The sequence below is a fragment of the Larus michahellis genome, chromosome 2 (genome assembly GCF_964199755.1).
Source record: "Larus michahellis chromosome 2, bLarMic1.1, whole genome shotgun sequence".
NCBI lineage: Eukaryota > Metazoa > Chordata > Aves > Charadriiformes > Laridae > Larus > Larus michahellis.
Window position 1 is genome coordinate 24,755,838 of NC_133897.1, and position 23,071 is coordinate 24,778,908.

Below are 23,071 nucleotides of genomic sequence, written 5' to 3' on the forward strand. Positions count from 1 at the left end.
GCATCTCCCATTGGAGGTTTAGACCTAGCCTTGTCACCAAACCAGGGTGATCTGCGTCACTTTGCCAGCGGGACACACAAAGCAGCTCAGCCGAGCATGAGAAGAGTAGTCCTGAGCCAGGTAGCCTGAAACTGTGCTGCCAGCACACTGCCACCACCAAGTTTAGACCATTCCTCCAGTATTCCCACCAGGAGGGGGTCACCTTGACAGTTTAGTAAAGTAAAAGAAATAGCTTGAAGCCACCTTTGCAATTGCGTCTCCAGGGCTGTACTCTGTAGTCACTATGAAGTTGGGAGGCAGCTTCGCCAGTCTAATTAATGCTTTTGCTGGCAGCTATTCCTGCTCCTCCTCCGTTTCCAAGAAGCACCGATATAACCAGCTCTTGCCGGAGCTGCCACCCACTGCCCGCCGGAGCACCCTGCCCAAACCGCGGCAGCAGCACAGAAAATGCTCCAGGAGGACATTTGAGAGCGTACCCATTTCTCACAGCCCCGTCGACAACATCCAGTAAGTGAATTTACTATTTCATTAGCCGTGCTCTCACTTCTCATACGTGTTGGAGAAATTTTGAAAAAGAATAGAGCATGTGGGTCTAAATAGTGATGTCAAAGGAGGAAAAAAAACACCCCAATTTTTTGTTTTAGAGGAAGCAGGGTCAACCCCCCCCCCATATCTGAACTGCAGTAAGCATCTGTAAAGGTGACATTCAAATACCTGTCCCTACCTTTTCTTCCCCAAAACCAGCTTTCAAAACACAAAGTCAATATATTTAAATCTAAATAGAAAAGAATTAAATCTAAATAGAGTAAAAATGAAGTCAAAACCCATCAACATCTATAAAATGTCCCACAGAAAATAAAATGTTTAAAATGTTGCAGTTCCGCTCTGCTAGCACTGTAACTAAGAATAGAGTGGGAGAAACGGTTGGCTCAAATCTTGAAGTTACCAAATAAACAGGTTTAAATAAAAACAGACTGGGAAGCAGTGAGGGAGGCCTTAAAATATGCAGATTTTAATTACTCTCCCTGAAAGCCTCGGCTGCTGTCTGTATTTTTGAGGGACTGTGTTTGTAGGGAGGAAAAGGTGGTTCTGAGCACCCAGAGGCCACGGTAGGCACATTGCTGGGGTTTTTACTTTGGAGTAGCCCTGGTCTGGTCCTGTGAGTTTAATTGCCATTAGCGGTGGGATTGTTTCACCCAAGAGCAACCAAGGCTGTACATCCCCAGCCTGCTCTGCGATGTGAAACACGGCAGGGTACATGGTGGAGGGCAGCAGATGCAGTTCCCAAGTAAGCTCCTGCTCTGAAATAAAACACTCATGCAGGCAAAACACTTCATTAATAATTTCTCAACACAAAGTAGACCCCTTATCCGGTTATCTTTTCTGCCTGCAACTAAGAGAAGTAATTTAAAAACATGCCATCTGCCTAAAATTGTACAAATATGAAAAATGCTTAATATGCTTGTATAAGAAAATTCCAATATGGAGGAAGAAAGTACAGAAATGATTGATTTCTCGATGACTACTGGAATATTTTGGCGTGTCATTACACTACTACTTCATGCTAGTCTAAATCATTGTTATTAACAAATCTAGGAGCTTCAGGAAGGCCGCATCTAAAAAAGAATTTTTATCTTCCACTAATTGCATCGTATTATAAAGTCTCAACAGTACTGAAAAAATTGGCCCATAGTCTGAGTGACAGTTTGTGTTTGCAGATTTAGAGGAGATATGAAATTTTCCTATATCAAAGTTGAAGAACAGTTCTGACAGCTGCAAATGTTCTCTGAATTAATAATGTGGAGCTGGTATAAGACAATATTTAAGAAAAATCCATTTCTTTCTGCAGCATCGAAGCCCCTTGCTTATAAAATATTAAACAGGATTAAAATTGGTATGCTGCCTGAATGAGAAGAGAAAACATGAAATCCACATATGAATCCAGAGGTGAAAAGAATCATTAGTTCCAACTGTTATTAGTGATAACTTATGATTTTGGGTCAATCAAACACACTTGAAGTACCTGCACTTGCTACTGAAGTTCAAGCCAGAGCTTTGGCTCTGGCTTAAGAAAGAAAATCTGCTTTCTAGCTTCATCATATAAAACCCACTGACCAATCCTTATTTGCAGAAGCTTTCTCCGCTTCTTTAACTATAACAAACACCTCTGGAAGATTAAATAAACTTATCTATGTAAGCTCTCTGAATACCAACTGACTAATCCAAAGTTCTAGTTTGTCCTGACTTTACAGATACAAATCCTTTCCCGTGTCTCAGTGCTTCCTTACATCAGCCCTTAGTGACTAGTAGGTTGTATAATGTCAATACAGAACCAGGAGACCTGCCCTGGCTTTGTATTTTTCTTGTCTAGCAGGGAGAAAGTCTGGGGTAAAATTTTATGAGGAGACTCAAAAACTTAAATCCAGGCCCACCCAAACGTCTCAGGTTGACAGTTTAGCCATTCTGTTCCCCATTCCCACCTGCGGAAGTGAGAAAACCTGTGGCTTGTCTGTGTCAAACTCACCTGTGCACTCAACCTTCTGCAGTCCCCCCGGGCAAGCCAGTGCTTTCCCAGCTGGTGAGATGCTCTTTGTGATGGAGCAGGAGAGATTTCAAGAGCTGCAGAGAGGTCCTGTTGCCCAGAGCAGAGTGCAGGAACCCCGACAGCCTTGCTGGCATTTATCTGGTGGAACCCACGGGTGAGTGCATGGGGAGGGTGAGACGAGGGGATGTTGCAAGCCTTGTCTGTCTGCCTGCATGGGGTGAAAGAACTTCCCGTCAAAGTCTCAGGGAAAGTCCCAGCCCTTGTATTTACAGCTGAGGTGAAGCTGTGGTTGCTTTTGTCATGCTGGCACTGACTTGCCCCTTGGCTATCAGCCAGAGCTAAGGTTTGGCTGTGTTTCCCAACTCTTGGAAGGCTACCTTGAGAATTGCAGAAGGCAAGAATGTTGTAGAAGCACAACAACTATTTGCCTGGAAGGAGAGCTGCTTTTCTTTGTGTCACAGCTCTCCTGTGCCATTCCAGCTGTGGGTAGGGACAGTAAGAATGCCCCATAGGGATGTAAAGGAATTTGGCATGGGGATGGCTGAAAGTACCCGATCTCTGAGATTCTCTAGATATTCTTGGCAGCTACAGGTGTCCGGTGGAGCCAGAGCCTGTGGTGGATACATATTGAGAAATGAGTCTTTAAGGGATAAGCCTCTGGGAGGATGCAAAGCTCTTGATGTTACACATCTGTTTGGAATGAGACATGATTCAAAACAGATGCCTTGAGCATCAAGAGATCACTGAACTGGATCATAGTCCAGATCGGAAAAAGGGCTAAGAGAGCTCACTAGCACTGAGATTTTATAAGAAGTTGAGAAAATGAATTGAAGGGGATTTAAATAATATTGCACTCTAGATCTGCAAGCAATGTCTGCCAGTAAAGAGGAAGAAGTTAAAAAAATATACTTTTTATATCTGCTTGTTTTTGGAAGACTTACTGGAAACTAACTAGGAAAACACACTATAAAAAGGAGAAGGCATAGAGAACATCGAACATAGAAGTAAGCTTTAAAAATAAGAAAGGACAAGAAAAGTTCCATTCAGAACAATCTGACTGCACTAGGGCTGAAGAAACTATATTTTAGAGCTTTAGTTCTAGAGAAAAGATCAGACCATGTCTGAGACTTAGGGCAGGAACAGCCTGTGCCACTTGTGCCCTGTGACAAAGAGCACAAGCCAGTGTGATGCCTGAACCACTGGAAAAGATCCAGGAACTGAAGAAGGTGATATCACTTTGGAAGAGCTTGCGAGAGTCAGCAAGGTGTGCATGGCATGGGCAAAGCGAATGACCTGGCTTAGAATTTCCTACAGCAGCAAAGGGCACCGAGTCAGTGGAGGTATCTGTGGTTAAACAGTGTAGTATTCATTATCAGCTGCTTTTCAGCTGACCCATCAACTCGCATGCTGCCAAAAATACTGTTATTACACTTAAAACTAAAACCTGCAGGGAGTGGAAAGGAGGACGTTTGACTTGCAGAGCTTAAAAACACAAGGCTAACCCTACAGAAGATATACGAGGAATAAATGTAGATTCATAATAGATGGAAAATAAAGGCTAGTGCTACGCCCCTCAGAGCATCAAGGTGATCTAAGCATTTAGATCCTGTGTAAGAACAAAAAAGTGGAGAAAGAATTTGAAGCCATTTCCCAGTGGAACGACACCTCATGAATATTAAATAATGCAGGAAAGGTAGGAAAATTGTCCAACAATTCTTGCACCTGTGCGAGCCCTTCATGTTGTAAGGCCATGTTTTAAGAAGGAGCTGGATACATTCATTACTTTTGGATGACTGGAGGAACTCACAGAGTAGTTCTTATATTTATAGAAAAGATGGATGAAACCCCTTGATTGTCCGTAGATAGACCTGAAGAAACAAAATGTGTCTGTTAGACTACCAAGTGGAGATATGGTCAGTGACAAATACCACTCTGTCTTTAGTACATCACGGGGCTCCTGGCGGGTGTTCGTATTAGGAAAAACAAAAGAAAAGGTTTTTTTGAACTTCCATGAAACCTTTGTGAGCTGCACTGTTTTCTCAGTTGTCTGTTTAGGCTGCGTTTGGCACCTGAGGAAAAACGTGATAAATTTTTCATGCCTTTCAGGTTAGTAAGATTTATACAGATGACATTTAGATCTGATGAAAAACACTGGCTCAGAGCAGCCGTGGAAAGAAACTGTGCTTCTGGGCTGAAGCTGGACAAACAACACTGTAAATGCCATGTAACACAAATAATAACATCGTTGAAGAAAAGTTAGCATAAACCCCAAGTAAATCACCAGAAAATATTCAGCGATGTGTGTTCTCCAACAATGTTTGGGTGCTGGATTGTAAAGAGAAACATTTACCCAATATAGCTTCTTGAGAGTGCTGTCCCGATGATCTCAGATGTAATTATTGAAAAAATTGTGAAATAGAAGGCATTAATTAGACTTTTCAGACCTGAGAGTAAATAATCCATGGAGGATTTTGGGGCATATGTTGCTGTAGTCCTTTTAAACAGTGTGGAAACCCCAAGTGATCACAGTAGTTTATGAGTTAACAAAACTTAGGTATGAATATACTCAGATAAAAAAAAAAAAGATTTAATCTTAGTCACGGAAATAAGCAAACCCATACATTTTTATTTACTGAAGGCCAGTGCTATTTGAAACTGATTATAAATCATAAGGAATTACCAAACAGAGCCTGGCCAATGGTTATTTTTCATTATTTTTTAAGTTATGGAGTGTGACTTGCAGCTTTGATATAACCTTGAAATTGCAAGCAGAATTTCCAGAGCATTTGACAACGGAACCAAATCCAGAGAGATATTTGTACATCACTCTTATTGCAACAATAGTTACTGAGGCTGAGATGCTTCAGAAAACAATTCCTATCATGAATGCAAGATTAAATTTAACTTGAAAACATGAGAGTGGTGAACTTGACAGTACTACTGGGAAAGATCTTCCAAAGCATATATGCGGATAGTTTCAGGATTCAAATGTATAAGGAAAAGGTCAGGGACATCTTGTAGATGAGCCTCAGCTGAGCAGTTGTGTTTAGAAAGAGAATAAGGTGCGTCCTATGTAGTGTGGCCATGGTGAAGGCTGTATCTAGTAAAAGAGTTTACAGAAAAATGGGAAAAAACCTGAATCGTGAAAGGATGTGCTTATTTGTGTTTCCTGTGTATTTGTGTTCCAAACCATTAGTTTCCTTTTCCTGAGATAGCTTTACTATCCATTACCTTACTATTTGCCCCAGGCAGGAATTCAGAAAACTGTAGTGCGTATCACTTTTATTTTTGTTGACCTAGCATACCTGACAATAGGCAACTGTTCAGCAAACACAAGCTTAAGCAGGGAATTATGCTTTTAGAGAGGTTTTGTCCAGTCCGTCTTGCTCCGTCCAATAAAGCAACGGAAAAAGGAATCAAAATGCCATGCAGAAATACAGACCGGGGTGAATTGAGCCCCGGGTAGGTGTCCTCTGAGGCCCCGGGAGCTGCTGGTGCTTCATGAGCTGTGCAATACTGAGGCAGGAAAACCAGCCCCAGCGTGGAATGAGCCCTGGGCCAGGGTGTCAGAGCAGTCGCAGGGGCAGGCAGGGCTGCTCTGTCCTTGCCCTCCAGGGAAGGGCGATGGTGATGGGCCTGTTAGTCCTGTCCCTGCCGTGTCCTGCTGCAGCAGCCTCCACCCCTGCTGCAACCCTGGCCAGGCTCGGGAGGGGAGCGTGGGGCTGCTTCTGGTTGCACAGGTCCAGGGTTGGCGTCCAGGTCCTCCTGGCCCTGGAGGAGGAAGGGCAGGCCCACACACACAGCTGGGTCCAAACCTCCCTCCACCAGGTCCTGCAGGTGCTCTCCTTGGAGCAGATAGTCTGGCATAGGGAATACCAATAGGCTCTTTCCTCCATAACTGCCAAGGGCTTTGCTGCAACTGCAACCCTCTACCCTCCCCTGCAGAAATCTGCCTTTGAGAGAGTTCTCTGGGCTGCTGGTCTTCTCCCAGGACCTCCATCAGATCTGGGATGGGAAGCAACCAGGAGTCCTGCAGCCACAAAGAGGTAGGAGCTCCTTGCCACCCCTTCTGCACAGCCTCCACCTCCATGTGCAGGTGGCAACTTCCTGCGGTCCCTCCTCTGGCTTCCTGAGTACTTCTTATAGATTCTGGCTCTGCTTCTCCTCTCACCTTTCCATTTTTGCCTTGCCCATCCAAAACCCCAGTAAATCACAGGACCTGCTTGCTGACATTGTCCTGGCTCTGGCCACTCTGTCCATCTCTGTCATCGGAAGGATGGAGTGCAGGAGAGGGGATGCTCTGACTGTGGGGCTTGCCTCCACCCCTAGATGGCCAAGAGCCAACCCTGCTTGGGGCAACAACACCCGGCAGCCTGCTGGGAGTAGTGTGCTCTGCTCTGTGCTCCTCTCTGGGGTCCTCATGATAATTTTTGAGCTCTCAACCCTCACACCTCACCCTTCCTCTTTTTTTTTTTTTACCCCCATTTGCTGTCTCCTATCATCACTTGCCTGTTCTCCTTTTTTTTTTAGGAAAAAAAAAAAGAGCAGTGGTGTTACAAAGCTGCATGTTGTTTGTAGGAGGTTGTTTCCCCAGGCTCAGAGATATTGTGGAAGAAGAGATGACAACCTTCTAAAAAAAACCCAGAAGGGAAAGAGAAGAAAAGAGGCACAGAGCCTGTCACTTTGTGCTGCAAAATCTCCATCAGACAGCAAACACACACTGAGACCGCAGAGTCCCAGGACACAGAGCTAGGATTGCTGCCCCTGGGAGAAACAGTCCTGGTGCCCTAGGGGAGCCAGCATGCCCACAGGGAGACCACGGGGCATCTCAAAGGCAGATGGAAATTTACTGATAAATGCAATCTCAAGGTTGGCGATAAAAATTTGTAACTCTGTTATATCACTGTTTGAAATATACATGTTTTTATGTTTTTCTTGGCAGGGAAGGTATAGTCTTGGGATTGCGCCTTAAAGTTTTAGCATCTGAAACAAAATTTCTGGCTATAGCATTGTAAAGCCTTTCTTTGTTATGTGCAGCCTTCACAGATTGGGGAACATAATAAACCAGATCTTGTGCTAAGTGCTTATTCTGAGGTCCAAAATTGCAGTGGTATTCAGAATGAAAGTCAACATATCTTTCAGGGTTTATACATTAGAGATCAATCTCAATGATGCCAGAACAGGATGGATTTCTACCTGAAAACAGGGCACACAGTAGCATGATTTAAAAATAAGTTTTGTCCTGTATACTCTGGCCCCTATCATGGCATTTCTGCTCAAAGCATAGTTTGTTGGGATTGAAAAAATTGGTTCTTAGTGTTCAGGGGTAGCTGGCTTGACTTCAGCTTTTCCAGAACCATATGATTCTTGTACGCTTCACTGTGGGATTTCCATACAATGGCATCATCACTGACTGGAAACAATTCAGAGTAACTTCATGCTCCTTTGCCCTGAAGCTATGCTATGAAACTTGTTAAAAAAAAAAAAAAAAAAGAGAAGGTGTTTAAGAGGCAAAGTAGATCATATTTCCCTTTCAAATAAAGTCAACAAACTTTCTTGTATTTTGCTTGACACTGTTTCCTGCCATGGGTCGCTTTCTTCATGTGCTCGGGCTGAAGCCGTTGACTCTAAATGTTTGCCATCAATTTCTACAGAGGGGGAATATCCAGACTGTTGCTGAGTGTAAGGTCTAGAACTTTTGACAGCTTTAGTTTTCTTTCCTGTGCTGTGATTTACCTGTAAGACTGTGAGGGAAATGCTGGGCATGCGAGCAGGTGAGCAACACGGGTCACTTGAAGTTGCAGACCAAGATAAACGGCATTTCATAAGGTGCTCATGAAGTGAAAACACAACCCAAAAATATACATACAGAGATGAGCTGTGGTGTGATCAGGTGTTCAAAGCTAGGGAACAGGTGAGTGTTTAGAGGAGATAGCTGTTTCTAGCTTCTTTCTTCCTCTGTAAATCACTAACCTCATCCAGCCTGTCCACATAACCAAAACATGCTTCTTTTTGATCATCTTCTGAGAAAGTGTTTGAGAAGTGAGGAGAGTGAGAAGAAGGGGAATCATTTTTCTTGTGAGACTGACACATGGGAGGCTTAAAGTCAGTAATGACTGAAGCATTTTTCCATTTGCTGCTCCTGGCTTGTCCAAAGCTCTCTTGATTTTACCTATAAAGTTAGCCATCTGTAAAGGAACTACATTCACATATGTATGTGTGAGATGTCTCAGGTTTTCATTGTGTCTCATTAGTCTTCAATGCACATGAGAAGATCAGGAAAGATGATCCTAAAGGGACCTCTTACTTACAATAGTGCCAGTAGGAGATGGGAAAATGCAACTGTGTGAGCTGTCCATTTTTAGTGTTATTTTCTATTTTTTGGCTACCAGCCATTTTGGCTTTTAAGTGGGGATTAAAGGTGTTGAAGACACATGCAGCTAAAATATCATGTTTTGTATGCTAAATAGAGGTAATTTTGTTCAGGTGGTGTTTGTCGTCTGTTCACAGAGTGACACTTCTATTTCTGAGACGATAATGCCATTCGGTATCAGCCTTCCTTGCTGTTTCGGCAGGTAAAGCTGCCCTGTGACCAGAGACACCTCTTGTGCAGGCCTTTGTGAAGGCTGCTCTGGGTTCCTGCTGCACTCGAGCTTGTTGCTTCATTTCTAATTGGTCTTTCCTTAAATTACTACAAGCGTGTGGCGCTATTGCTCACATAATTTCTAGGAACAAACTCTGCTGATGACAGTGCCTACCAGGAGGCTAAAACATCCTCTGACACCTTACATATAGTTACTGTATGATGTGGAGCAATATGCAGGATTTTAACTTCCTAGCATTTCACAGTTAAACTATACTGTGATTTTGTGTGAGATGGAAAGCAAAATACTTGCAGCTGAAGTATTCTGGAAGAACATCCCGGTACAGTGGAAAAAAAAAAAAAAAGACTTCAAAGCACATTGAAATGTTTCAGTCAGTGGCCCAGAGCAAAGTCTAGATTCTAAGCTTCTGACTGATCCTTTCTGGAGCTGGAAGGGTGTATTTCTCCATGGGATATGGGGAGGTATGATATTGTACAAATGTCATACTCTGGGTGCTTTATTTCTGTAGAGTGTCCTCAACAACTAGAGACACCACGCTTTAAACTTCACAGGAATGGGTGCCATATTTTAGGTTGTGTGTTCATGTCCCAATTTCAAAATGGGACTAGGAAAAGAAAGGTTAATATAAGAAATATTTGTTTATAGACTGTAATGCCTTTGAGATGAAATCTGCCCAGGTTACTTTGAATAGATCCTCATGGTCTACAAGCCACGTGTGTCCCATAAGTCAGTCCAGTACATCTGATGCATTTTCTTAAAAGTTTACTTACAAACATCTGTAAGTCAGGGATAATGATTTTCCCCCTGCTTAGTACGTCTAACTGGACTTGCTTTCATTCCATAAAGCTCAACTGTCATATTTAGAGGAGGTTAGCAAGAGCTATTTGATGTATTCTGGAAAGCTGAATATGTCTTCTGGATGCTTATATACATGCAAAATGTTATAGAACCTTCAAGTAAAACTTTTTTTTTTTTTTAATTTCACTTTTGAAAAAAGCATTTTGTCTTTTTCCCACATTTGGGATGCAAGCATATTGTAGAATTTAGAATTGCTTGTGAGAGAAAATAAGCTTTTGAACTTCTGCCCATAACCATTCCAGACTACTGCATCCTATTTATGTAGTGTCTTTACAGCTATTGTCTAGCTAATTAAAAAATGAGCCACAAGGAGAAATATTAACCCTGTTAATAACAGCATAGAAAATGTAGAGAGATCAACCAGTAAATTTGCTGGACTCGGAAAGAATACAAAATCCCCAAATGCATTTTGAGCCCCTCACTCCAGCAGCTAGGTAATCACACCACTGCCATAGCCAGACTTTTTGCTGAGTTCAATTGCTGACAAAATCACCATCTACTGCCAAAATACTCAAACATATGACCAAGTCACAGCAGCCGAAAGAATTGTTACATATCAGTTGAGCCATACTATCTCTTCCTGGCCACGCTCTTTATTTATTCCAATGAATACTACCACATTAGTTTAAATCTCTTCCTCTGAGCTCTGCAGAGCCTAAGTCCCCTGTCAAGCTAGCTCTGACTGCGTGTGCATGGTATTTGTGTCCTGCTTTAATCCCTCCTGACAACTCGCAAAAATAAATTTTCCAGACACAGACTTCTTAATAGATATTTCTCAGTATCATCCAGCACAGGAAGAGCTTGAAAAGCATCATTTTTCTTCTAGGCTAGTTAGACATACAGAATATATCTTTTCCCCTCTTTTTTTGTTTTCCTTTTTAAAACAGGAATTTCATTATCACGTGAGCAATAACCAGCAGCCACAGACAGAAATAAAAGTTAGCATTTAGCCTAGGAGAAATTATTCTAAAATCTTTGTAGCTATGCTACCTTAAGAAGGGTAGAACTTATTGTCCAGTGATACATTTATGGTATTACAATTAATCAACAAAAAAGGATTTGTACTGCATTATGACAGACTGCAATAAGAAGGGGACATGAAGATGAATAGGCTACTTAAGTGAGTAAATGACTTCTGGTGCCAGCCTGGCAATGACAGAGAGGACTTGAATGTCTGTGATGTTTTCAGGTCTCTGAGACTCCTCAGTAGTTTTATTCAGGGCTTTTGAGTGCTCATGATATCACTGGCCGTCATTGCTATGCTTGGCCACCAACTGGAAGACAGAAGAGGAAGTAATTTCAACAGTGTAAGGTGCTGGTTTCACTTAGATAGTTGTCTGGCTGACTACTCTCGTTTACTTAGCAGGACTTGAGCGGTGTGGCTCAGATTAGTGGAAGGAAGGTCATAAATCTTTAAGGAAACCAGGTTGCACTTGACAATGCTATGTGGAGAGTAGGTTGTGTACCCAGCAGCTTTAGCCAGTCCTAATGCTGTCACCTGGAGAACAAGTGTAAAGCTGGGATTGATCCAAGGGTGAGCAGACCCGGGTAAGTATCCCACCATCTCTCTCCTCTCACAAAGCCCAGAGCTAGGACCGTGGCTGTCCGAAAGGCTGGTGCTCAGCTCTCTTCATCTGGATTGAGAACATGAAGCCCTCTGACCTGTCTTCAGTTTTTTGTAGACAGAGAGAGAGTAGTAACACCTAACCCACTTGGAAGGGTGAGTCTGAGTTCTTCAGAAATGATTGTGAGCTGTTATTAAATGACATAATTCTTCCAAAAGGTCTTGGTTTTGATCTTGGCAGAACAACAAATGTTCTACCTCAAAGTCTCTTCCCTTCATGCTTTCCTCTTACTGACCTCACAGCATGACCATGCTCTCTCTGCTCCTCCTCTCTTTCCTCTAGCTTCCCTCTTTGTTCTTTCAACTTTCTTTAAAGTACACTTATTACTAGCAGCGAGCTTTTCTCTGGTTTCTTTCTTGGATGGTATCCCAGCTACATTGAGATTATTTTTTGTGAAGGTAGTGTTTACAGCTAATTTGATGAAGAGGGAATGAGAGGTCTCCTAGAAAAAGTAAAGATGCAGACTTTCAGGTTTCACAAGTGGTACTTCACAGGCAGATGTGCTTGGAAAATACGCTGACAGCAGCCCTAAGAGACTGCATATGAAAAAGAGGACAATTACTACCCAGTTGTGTTGGGCCTTCTGTCTTCCATCCCCCCAGTCCACTATGTTATTTAGAAAGATCAAAAAACAAACAGGCAGAAGGTTCAGGTGGACTATATGAGGTGCTAGTAATGGAACTAGAAACATCGGCATGTATTACAGTAAAGCTATTGTCATTTTGACCATTCTCATCTACATCCTGTTATTTTTGTGAGAAGCTATTTAAATATATGCATATACCTCAGAGGAGTAGTCTGTTTTGCATTTTTTTAAGAATGTCAGGAAGTTAAAATAAATATCTCCATGAAATTTGCTTAATAAGAATTTTCAGAAACATTTGTCATATTTCTGCTAGCAGAGTCAACTGAAAGACTAATTTTAGCAATGTGAAAAGCTGCTTCTATTGTGACAAAAATTATGGCCTAGGGGACAGAGCCACCCCCTCTAGAAATTAATACTTACAAAACCACATTTCTGTCAACATTCTGATGGCAATGCCATGGGAAGCTACTAATGGGAAAACAGAGCTGTCAGAATAAAAAGTGTTCCTCTTCTCTAAACCAAGGAGGCTTTATTTATTCTTCCAAGCAATAGGCACAAGTGAACTCTCTCTCTTTCTGAAATCTCTGTCTCCTGTAGATAATATGCTTGGTTTAGTACTAACTCATACTTCAACTTCTGTCTCATGCACTTCGTATTTTTTGTCATGATGTAGATCATATGCTCCTGGGAATATCAACTTTCTTAATGTGTTTTTGTGTTGCATCCACGATTACAACTAAGCTTTATGGGCACAAAACACACCAAAAAACCCCACACCATGCAATTTATGTAGGCTAAAAAGCCAAACCTTGCATATCAATCCAAAAATTATTTAATGCAATCTAATCAAAGAGTTATTATTTAGTCCCATTTTGATAAAACCAACACTCCAAATTTTCCAATTATTATAGATCACTCCCAGTCATGATGCAATTGAAGTTTGTACACACCAATTTTCTCGTCTCTACCCCTTCCTCTGGTGTTTTGCTCACCCTTCCGTCGGTCCTCAAGAAGCAGGGGAGGGGGTTATGGTGAGTTATTAGCGTCCCGAGTTCTTCACTGGAAGAAATATGATGTTGCTGAGGATTTCTTCCACCTTACTCCAGGATCTGCCTGGGGCTATTTTTATATGTTTCTTAGCACGTACTGCACGTTGCTCTCTCTTCATTGGTCCACAATTCCACTTTGTATCTAAATATACTGTATATAGTATGTTTTAGTTACGTGTGTTGAATATTTGTTCTTTGTTCCCTTTGTTATCTCTAAAGCCAGTTTTACTGGCCTCCCAAAGGCTTAATGACCAGTAATTGATCATTAGTGATTTTTTTATAGCCCAGGAGCCTCTGCTTTCATCCTGTCCACACTTATAAAATCTCTACTATAATCCGTTACTTGTATAATCCTCTGCAGTAGTTTTATTCTAGGTCATAGCTGCCTCTACACAAAATAACTACTGCTCCTCTACTATCTATTATATACAGAAATCTCAAAATTATTGTAACAATAGGCATTACAATACTCAATCCTACAAAGCTAAGCTAAAACTTAAACAAATTAGGTAATATTCACCAGTAAATAATCGTTGTTACAGCTCAGCTAGCTAAAGCAAAGCTCCAGGCAGGCCAAGACAATCCAAACAAAGCCATCCTGACATATCCTAACTTCAAGGTTTTGCAGAGCTAATACAAAGGTTGTGGGCTTTTTACTAGCAATGGCAATGCCACACTTGCTGGGCTGTAGGGCTCTGCCTCATGGAGCCTCATTCCTTAGCTACTGCTTCTAGGCAGCAAAGAAGTCTTGGCCAAGGGTCTCATCAGCCTTATCAGGTGAGACCCAAAGGAGAAGACTCCTGGTGTTCCTGGTCAGGTGAGGAGATATGTTCCTGTTTTTTTTGGATTTGTTTGTATCCTCTAAGAACAGATAGCTCTGGTTCCCCAGTTGTACAGCACACTGCAGTCAACCAAGACATCTTCTGACAGGATGGCAATATACAATCTCCTAGGTGGAAAGGAAATGTTAAGAAGAACTTGCATAATAGTAACTTCATTTGCATGCCTAACTCCTTCTGAAAGCCATGGTTTATCTCTTCTGAGGAGCCCCATCTGACTGATGCATAAAAAGAGCCAATACAGATATCCTGGAAATGAGGGCACAAGGAGGTTTTCTAACCACCTGCTTTATGGGAGAGCATTCCTTCCAGGCTGGAGCTTTGTGTCCCAGTTTGGCTCTGGTCTTGTTCAGTGCCTGCCTGGGGAAGGAGAAGGTCAAATTTCAAATGGGGAAGAGGAAACACACTGTAGTGGACCACAAACCATTCTCCTCTGTCAATGCTAACTTTTCATTGGCTCCTGTCCAGAAGCGTTGTTTGAATCAAACGCGAAAGAAAGCAAAGTTAAGTACAGCGCTGTTTTTTCAACTGTTTCCGAAAGTTCACGTTCCTTCCCAGGGTTTTAAATGCAGCTTCCTTTTCAGGGGGTTGGGTGAGAGCAGGGGCAGACAAGACGGAGGCAGGAATGTTGCCTGGGCACAGGATATGTTTGTGCATCCCCTGGTTGTCTGGATGTGTGCTGGGCAGAGGAGCAGACTGCCAAACTTCCCTCCTGGCAATGAAAACCCTGCTCTTTGCTATGGTGCTGTGAGCTAAGAGCACCGTCAGGGAATCCTCAGGCGGATTTCTTCCCTCTGGATGCATATTGTGGCCTTTTCTGCAACGAGCAATAGCACTACACAGTAAAACTCTGGTGTAATAAATGACATGAATCATAAAACATCTGCCAGTAAGGAAAGTAACTACCCCAGATAAATGTTGCAGGCATAGTGGAAACTCCTGCTGGTTTATTATAGCCAGTTTATAGGATTTATTTCTGACACTAGCAAAAAAGAAATTCTCAAAACATCTCTAAAACAGAAGAAAACCATTAAATATTAAATTACATCTACCATGATAGTTAATGTAAGCTTCTCACATCAAGAAGAGAGGTTGGATTTAATCAGTTTCTTAAGTTCCACCTCAAATCATCAGAACTGCATATAGTGAATATTTTTTTTGTACTAAGTAGAAAAATATGCAGTTCCCATGTAGATTTTTATGTTCTGTTTCTCATACAAAATGAGCTTAGTTCATAAGATCCAGGACTGTAAAATTATAGCGGAAAAAGGAATGAAATGATTAGGGCAATACACATGCTGCTTCAAAAAAAGACAAAGAGTTTGGTACTCCAATCCTTTACGTACCATGTGGTCACTTACCTCGTAACTTTCTGATAGCCACAAAAAATTTACTGCTTCAGTCTTGTAGAATGTAGTTTCTATCCTGTATTGACAAATCTGTCGTCGTTTGAAATTAAAGTGGTAACAGTTTTTTGGAAATATCTGATTTATTATTACATTTTAGTCCTGTACTCAGGTTACACTTAACTGATGCCCACTTATGTCATGTTAGATATGGAATTGTATTATGTGGACTTATTTCACAAATGCCACTAGGAAATAGTATTGAAAGATCTTTTTCCCTAAAGGATTTTTTCCTGTCTATTTTAGCAGTAATTGGGAAAAACAAGAGTGGAAAGTTAAATAATGTAAGTGGAAATTATCCAGTTACAATAGCAAAAGTTCAATAGGGGGGCGATTGTCGAATGTGTGATCTTCACAAAAAGTTGTTAATGTTGATACCACAATCAATGTTAGTGTTAATACCACAAAAAGTATTAATTTGAAGTGTACTGAGGTATAGGACACAGAAGAGACATACCTTTTGAGCGATTGAATTGGAGATAAAAAAATATGCATTGTGTTATATATTATTAAATAATTAATTTTGCAATGATCCATTATAAACTCAGAAGTGTATATGTGAATAATTGCAAATGGATGCATAAAAGGGAGATGAATGGTATGTTGGTCATTTTATAACAATTGTGGCATCTGAAGCCTATTTTATGATACGTATAGTCAGCCATCTCAGAACAAAAATCTCAATCATCTACCTAAAAGTCTTGGAAATTGGTCATAAAAATATACTTAACTGGAGTGGGACTTTCCATCACACAAAATATATTACAAACTAGGAGAAAGCATGCCAGGTTGAGTGGGTCTCTGTCCAGAATTACTGTTCTATTGTAAACAGGCAGAAAGCAGATATAGAAATATAGGCCAGCAGTGGAACTGCAGATGTGCAGATAGCAGTGCCGCTGAAGTAAAAACAATAGTCTTCAAAAGAAAACACATTGTGAACATAAATGTAAATATAAGTACAAACGAGGCAATGTGGACTGTCTGTGAAACTAGTATATGGTCCTGCAGACCCGCTGAAAAACATTATGAAATACATCTTGAGAAAGTTCATATAAGTGTAAGTAACACCATGTTAGATTTACAGGAAGAAACCCAAGAACTGTCAGAAGAGATATTTTCTGTAAAGATAGAAAAAAATGCACCATACAGCAGAATTTTCTTCCCTTACGGAGGTTTTGTGCTGTTAATATATCATTTCATGTTGTAGATAACTCTGCTATCAAACACTTCCTGAAAAACCCTTTGAAAGGAAGTCATCAGCGCTGGATCACCTGGCAAAACAGGATGAGGTACTTAAAAAAAAAATTAGTCTGAATAAATGGAAGAAACAGTTGAAAGATCACCTTGCTCTTAGCCTTTGGTAGCTGAAAAGCAATGTGGAAGTCTGCTATGGCCTGAGGAGTGTAGCACACTCTTGTAAGAGCTTATTCTTTCCCCTGAACCAAAACAGACCACCTCAGAGCAATGGAAATATCTAAGCCAATGGCCATGGTGCTTTTAAAGTCTTGTACCAGTGTTTTTTGGGTGTGACAAATACCTGACCCCCATCAAGCCAATCAAACTGTTGAACCTAATATCAATAAATGTTTTTGATATCTCTTTCATAGTTGAAGCAATGTGTTGCTAATAGCCACATTTTCTTTGCATCATCTATGCAATTTCTTATAGAAAGTGTTTAAGCACTGGTACTTTGGCACAACTTAGCAAAATACTTTCAATCTAGCCTTATATTGCTCTGGGAGCCTAATGGTACTTGCTAGCATGGCAGGTGGGAAGACCTCATTTTCTTCTCAGAAGGAGGCCTTGTGAGAGGTCAGATGTGCAAACCAATGCAATATACACCAAGAAACACTCTAAATGAAAAAATAATTTGCATTTTCCACGTGAAAGAGAAAGCTAAACTTTTTGGCTCCAAGTGTTTCAATTATACCTGTTAACTCTCATGACTTAGTGATAGTGTCACCAGTACTTAATACTTCGGTATACATTGGTATAGTTAAAACTACATGAATCAGTAACCTGTCAGTGAAAATTGCTTCTCCCCTATATCTGTGCCTTGTAATATTCTAAAAATGGCTGTGTAAGAATTGTCTTTAATTTTAATTACATGGATATGATATATTAACATTAATATTGTGCTGGTGGCCTACTCATCTTTTAATTTTGGCCAAGGATGCAAATTGCCTAGAGGCCTAGTTATGCTCCCATGAAAGTTCCCATCAACTTCAGCTGTATAAATTTGGAAACACTAATTTATGTATCTCTTCATCACACTGGTTGGATTTTTTTTTTTCCTGTGAGTTATTCAATGCTTCCTGAATTTTTTTATGTGCTCATGGGTGTAAGTAGGGCTGCAAGATCTAGCTCTAGGAAATTGTATTATCCCAGCTTTAAACTGGCAGGTTAATATTACTCAGGAGGAGGTTTCACACAAACAGATAAAATCCTACGGGATTTTACTGGGGCTCTGTTAGCAATCCAAATAAGGATAAAGGATATATTCTTAAGTCATACAGCTGTGTGAACAATTGAAATCGATTGGAGCTGTTGTTGAGCTCACTTGGATCCCTAGTCACACAGATATTTTTGGAAACGATTACACAGCTAAAGTAGCAAAGAAAGCATTAAGAAGGATTATGCTGATAGTCTAGTTTCACTGTCTAGGGGTGAAACCACATCTCTTATCTGCTTAAGCGCAATCAAACCTGCTCTTTTAGAAAAAAAAAGCGATCAATATAGAAAAGATTTCCGTGTATAATAAGTTTAGGTGTAACCCAGAGATTTGGCATGAAAAAATTCAACAGAAAACCTCATGATTAATTCACTAGAAAAAAGGACTAGATATCTATTTTAGAAAGTTGGCCACTTGTTTACTCAGTTTTAAAATGTAGATGATTTCCTATTTGCTTATGTTATTCCATTATCGCTCCTGAAACTCTTTGCTTGAAGGCTGCGTTTCATTCTCCTGTTTGCCCCGTCCCGCAACCTGCTGATGCTGCTCTTAAGCCTCCTGTTTACTGCCGGCGTGGGTGGTGCTGCGCGTCCTGACAGCAAGCAGGTCGGGCAGCGCTTTCGCAGGGAGTGCAAAGACTTGAAAATACCCTGTGTCGGAAGATAAAGCCCACATCAAATAAAGACTATTTCGAGTTTCAGTACTCTATTTAATAAACACCACTCTGATGGCTTAAAAGACTCTTATTACCTACAGATTAATTGACCTAATATGAAAGCTTTTAATTTCCGTTTATGGCACTGTTATAGCTGGATATTACTTGAGCTGTCATTATTGATTATCAGCGCCGATGTTACTAATTAAGGCTATTTGCAGAGAACACCCAGCTGCTACAAAGAGCGGTTTGCAGCCAGCAGGGCTGCCCGGGGAGCAAGGGGCAGGCGGGTTGCTCCGCTGCCAGCTCTGCCTGCGCCGTGGCCGGGCATGGGGACATGGGGTGGTGGCTGGGCATGCACACCGGCACGGCAGCACCAGGGCTGCTCTGGAGGCACTGGGTGCCTTTGATTTCACCTGAGGTCTGCAGGCAGAGCTGCACGTCCACAGCGTCAGTCTTCCTCCATGCAGGAGCACCGTGCACGGGAGGCACAACCTCGAGGATGATGCTATTGCAACAGGACATTTGGCTATATGCATAATAATGATATAACTGGAGAAGGTCTCCTGCATCTTAGTGTCCCACTGTGTGTTGTTGCACTCAGCAATACTTACCAAATCCCTTTGTAAACTTTTCAACCTCCATCACTACCTGGCTTTGGGTTTCTGTCCGCAATTCTCCACTTAAGGAAGATGCTCCAGTATGTTATTGTCTGATGTCTGGGAAATTTGGCTCTAATTTCTGGCCTAGACAGGTCAGAGTGGTTTCTAATACTTAATGCTACCAGATGTTAAGATATAAAAGTAGTGGCTCTTGTATATGAGAAGAAGCATCAAAAGAGAAGAGAATAATAAAGGACGTGTGTGTACCTGTTTTCTTTTGAGAAGAAAAATGCTGATACCTCTGCTGTGATTGATAGCGATACATAATACATAAATATCTGTGGTTCCAAAAGCTGTTGCTAGCCATGACAACCTTGCCTGGACTGATGAATGTTCAATTTCTGTAGAGATAATATAATAACATATTAGAAACATCCTTTACAATAATAACGACTGACTCCATTTGAATGATCTGAAAGCCTTAAAGAGAGAACAAATGTCTACTGAAGACACTAAAACTCTTCTGTGCTTGACAGTTATAAATATTTTTTAAAAATATCAACTAGTTTGTTGGCTGACAATTCAATTATTCAACCTTGTGCTGGAGAACATCATAAGAAAATTTGTCTCTGTAGTGACACGGCAGTAAATCTGAAATAAAAGATGTCTTTGGAATGAACAAAGAACCTACTTGTTAATTTTATTTATGTGATATCAAAGGAAAAACCAGCCATTTCACCTACTCATGTGATAGCTCTCGTTCAGCAGTCTAGCACACAAAAAAGTAGGAATTTCATCCTTCTACGTTAAGAACGGCCTCTTTTCTGAGTGCACAGGAGTTCTTCGTGTAAGGTTTGTATGGCATAAATATTGGGAAATTAGCCCTCTAAAAAATCAGCAGCTCCAAGGAGGACCTGCATGAAGCTGCTGAAGGTTCCTGTGGTGCTGTGGCGTCCTCAGCTGACACCTGCCTAGCCCAGCCAGGAGCCATGAAGCTGTGGCACCATGGATGTGGTCAGTAAAATTGCACTCCTGCCCGGGCTTCCCTCTACAAACAAGTCCCCGTACACCTGCTGAGGAGGAGGAGGGCAGTATGCAGAAGATCAGGAATGAGTCAAAGAAAACGCTCACGTCTCGAGAGAGGTGACGTTTTGACGAGCACGTAGGTCTCAATTCACCTTTGTAAGTGCAGGTGAACTTTGTCAGCATGGTGAGGTGAGGGCAGCCGGAGGGGGGCTCAGCACCACCTGATGCTGCCACTGTCCTGCCTTTGCTCCGGGGCCGTTCTCACGCCCAGCAGCAATACCGTGGGGTGCCAGCGGTGCAGGGTAAACATTCACTGTAGTCACTTCAGCGAAAGTATGTAGGTACCGACGGCCTTGCTATTGCCCTTTTTTTTTTTTTTTTTTTTTGGCTTTACTAGAAATAGAAGAGCCTGCCTCTCATCAGTACTGTACAACAGTGCCCTCCTGTGCGGGATGGCAGGTCAGGTCTGGACAAGCAGCAGGGAGTCGGGGTCGCAGACCCGTGAGTCTCTGGGCTGTGTTTCCATCGGACCACTGCGCTTACAAGTTTATTTGGGCGATGGTTAATGTGAATGACATGGATGGGGAGATGAATGACAAAGAATAAAAGATTAGCAGGTTAGCTGAAGAGAGAGTTTGGTGCTATGCATGGAAACACTCTGGGTTTCTCACTAGCTTTCTTGCTCCGTGAATGCAAATTATTCTTTATAAATCCTTTGCTGCACCCTGTAAGGTCTAGTGTAATTGGTTTTTTCCTTCAACTGACTGATCATCATTATAGCAAAAAAGCGGGGGATTGCTTAGAAGGAAATCCAGTCCTGTTAATTGTTTCCTTGATTGTATTAGTATGTTCTTTATTCAGGCTTTTGTCAGAAACACAGTTTTATTACTGCAAATATTACTACACCCTCTCAGTATTCCTGTTTTATTGAGCTCTGTGACATTATCTTTGTTTTGATGGTGGTTGTCATTATGTATCAATTCAAACAGGTCCTCAAGGAATATCATGCTCAGGTTATTTTCTCTCACCACAGTGGGCAGCTGCTTTTCTTTTCTATTTTCTGTTAAGGTGCCATTTCTTTCAGTCACAAGGGTGTATTTTTGCTGGTGTAGATAATGAGTGCAAGATTAACTCACAAGGCAGGCACTTGCTGGGAAGCTTAGCATTAACTCACAAAATAGGAAACCGAACACTGTAACTGCCTGTCCTGTAAAAATTGAAATTAAATGAGTTTCCATTGTTATGAACCAAAAGGATCACAAACTGTCTTGAGACGTATGCATTCACATTCTAATAAAGGTATAGTTTATCTAATAACTGTATCATGATTCATATGTATATGTATCATAGCTCTCAATTTTATATATATATATATATCTCTCCAAATAAATATATCAGAACTCTCACAAATTTTACTGACAATTTTAAGGTCTCAGCATTCATGACTTCTCAGTGTTCCTCAAAAGAAACATCCGATTGTCAGGAAACAAAACAAACTCGTGAGTCTTGTGCTTTTGGAAAATTTCACCTCCATATTGCAAACCCAGCATTTGACAATCTTGAAAGGGAGTAAATTAATCATTCGGAAATAAATATATAGAGATTAAAGTTTGAACTTTTATTTTTAAAGCAGATGGTCTCAACCTACAATATTTTACAGCAGATTTCCAAGTTATTTCAGAAACGTTTGTGCATAAGGATAGTATATTTACTTATGTGAATAGAGATAAAATTATTATTGCTATTACTCCTCTAAAGTGTCTGGTTTTGCATTTCTAAGAGGCTGGAAATTTCAGAGGCTGGAAATTTCAGAGACTGGAAGAAGGCTGAACTGTTCTGGCATCAGATAGGGTGCTGGTTTTATCCGATTCCTTTCCTAAAGAGAAAGGAAAAGGCAAAAGGAATTTTTAGTTCTCCTCGCTAGCCAAAACTAACTCAGCGCTGGCTCAGAGACACAAGCGCATACACCCATAAAGGAAAACCAAAATGGGATATGGATGCTCAAGCCATTTCTCCCTCACCTCCCAAGAGGCGACATGGGGAAGGGCAGCTGGGGCTGCCAGGGCCACGGTCACTCGACCCTGCTGACGGGAATGACTGATCGCCACGTTCCATGTAAACCCAAATCAGAATCCATCTACACCTACTATGCCAACTATGCAACAGACAAGACAAATGGCTGCAAACTATGATGCTGCAGTCATTGATTCCCATTAACACATATATCTGCTTGGGAGGGACCACTGTGTCTCAAAGAGGCTGAGACACAGCTGCAGATAGTAGCTTCAGTGGTTGAGTTTTCAGACACAGGATGTCTGTCATGATGTCTACCATGGCATGGGCACGTCTGCCAGTATCCGGAGAGCCTCCTTGGTGGGGCCCATGGTGGCCATGCAACCACCCCGGTTCCCACTGAAGTGGAAGTGAGGGTTTAGTGCTCCAACAATATTGAATGCAGCACGAAGCACAGTGGAAATGACTGGTTTTGTTAAAAGGCATGGCTGGCAATGAAGTAACTCCTGCTTCCAAAACAGCTTATGAATTTTACATTGGAGGAATTGTTGGATTAACCTACACAGATGGTTTTGGGAGCCTGGTGAAAACATCAGCGTCCCATGTAGTGCTGTCCAAGTGAAAGCAGATGTATTAGCATGGTATTTTTCTGAGTTTTGGTTGGCTCTTCCCATCTCTTGTATTTGTAAGTGTCAACTGAAGTCATGCTGACCTGTTTTCTTGGGGCTTAAATGTTTATATAAGCCAGATGCCAAACCTGTAGGGTAATTACAGTACTAATTACTACTTTTGACATATATTTCTAGTGAT

At 41.4% G+C, this 23,071-nt stretch overlaps 1 long non-coding RNA gene across 1 annotated transcript; it reads left to right on the forward strand.

Annotated features, from left to right (window-relative positions):
* The first annotated feature begins 2,552 nt into the window (after positions 1 to 2,552).
* LOC141738233 (uncharacterized) lies at positions 2,553 to 8,106 on the forward strand. The gene is made up of 3 exons (XR_012585341.1): positions 2,553 to 2,699; positions 6,491 to 6,591; positions 7,076 to 8,106. It is a non-coding gene; the product is annotated as an uncharacterized LOC141738233 (long non-coding RNA).
* The last annotated feature ends 14,965 nt before the right edge of the window (positions 8,107 to 23,071 follow it).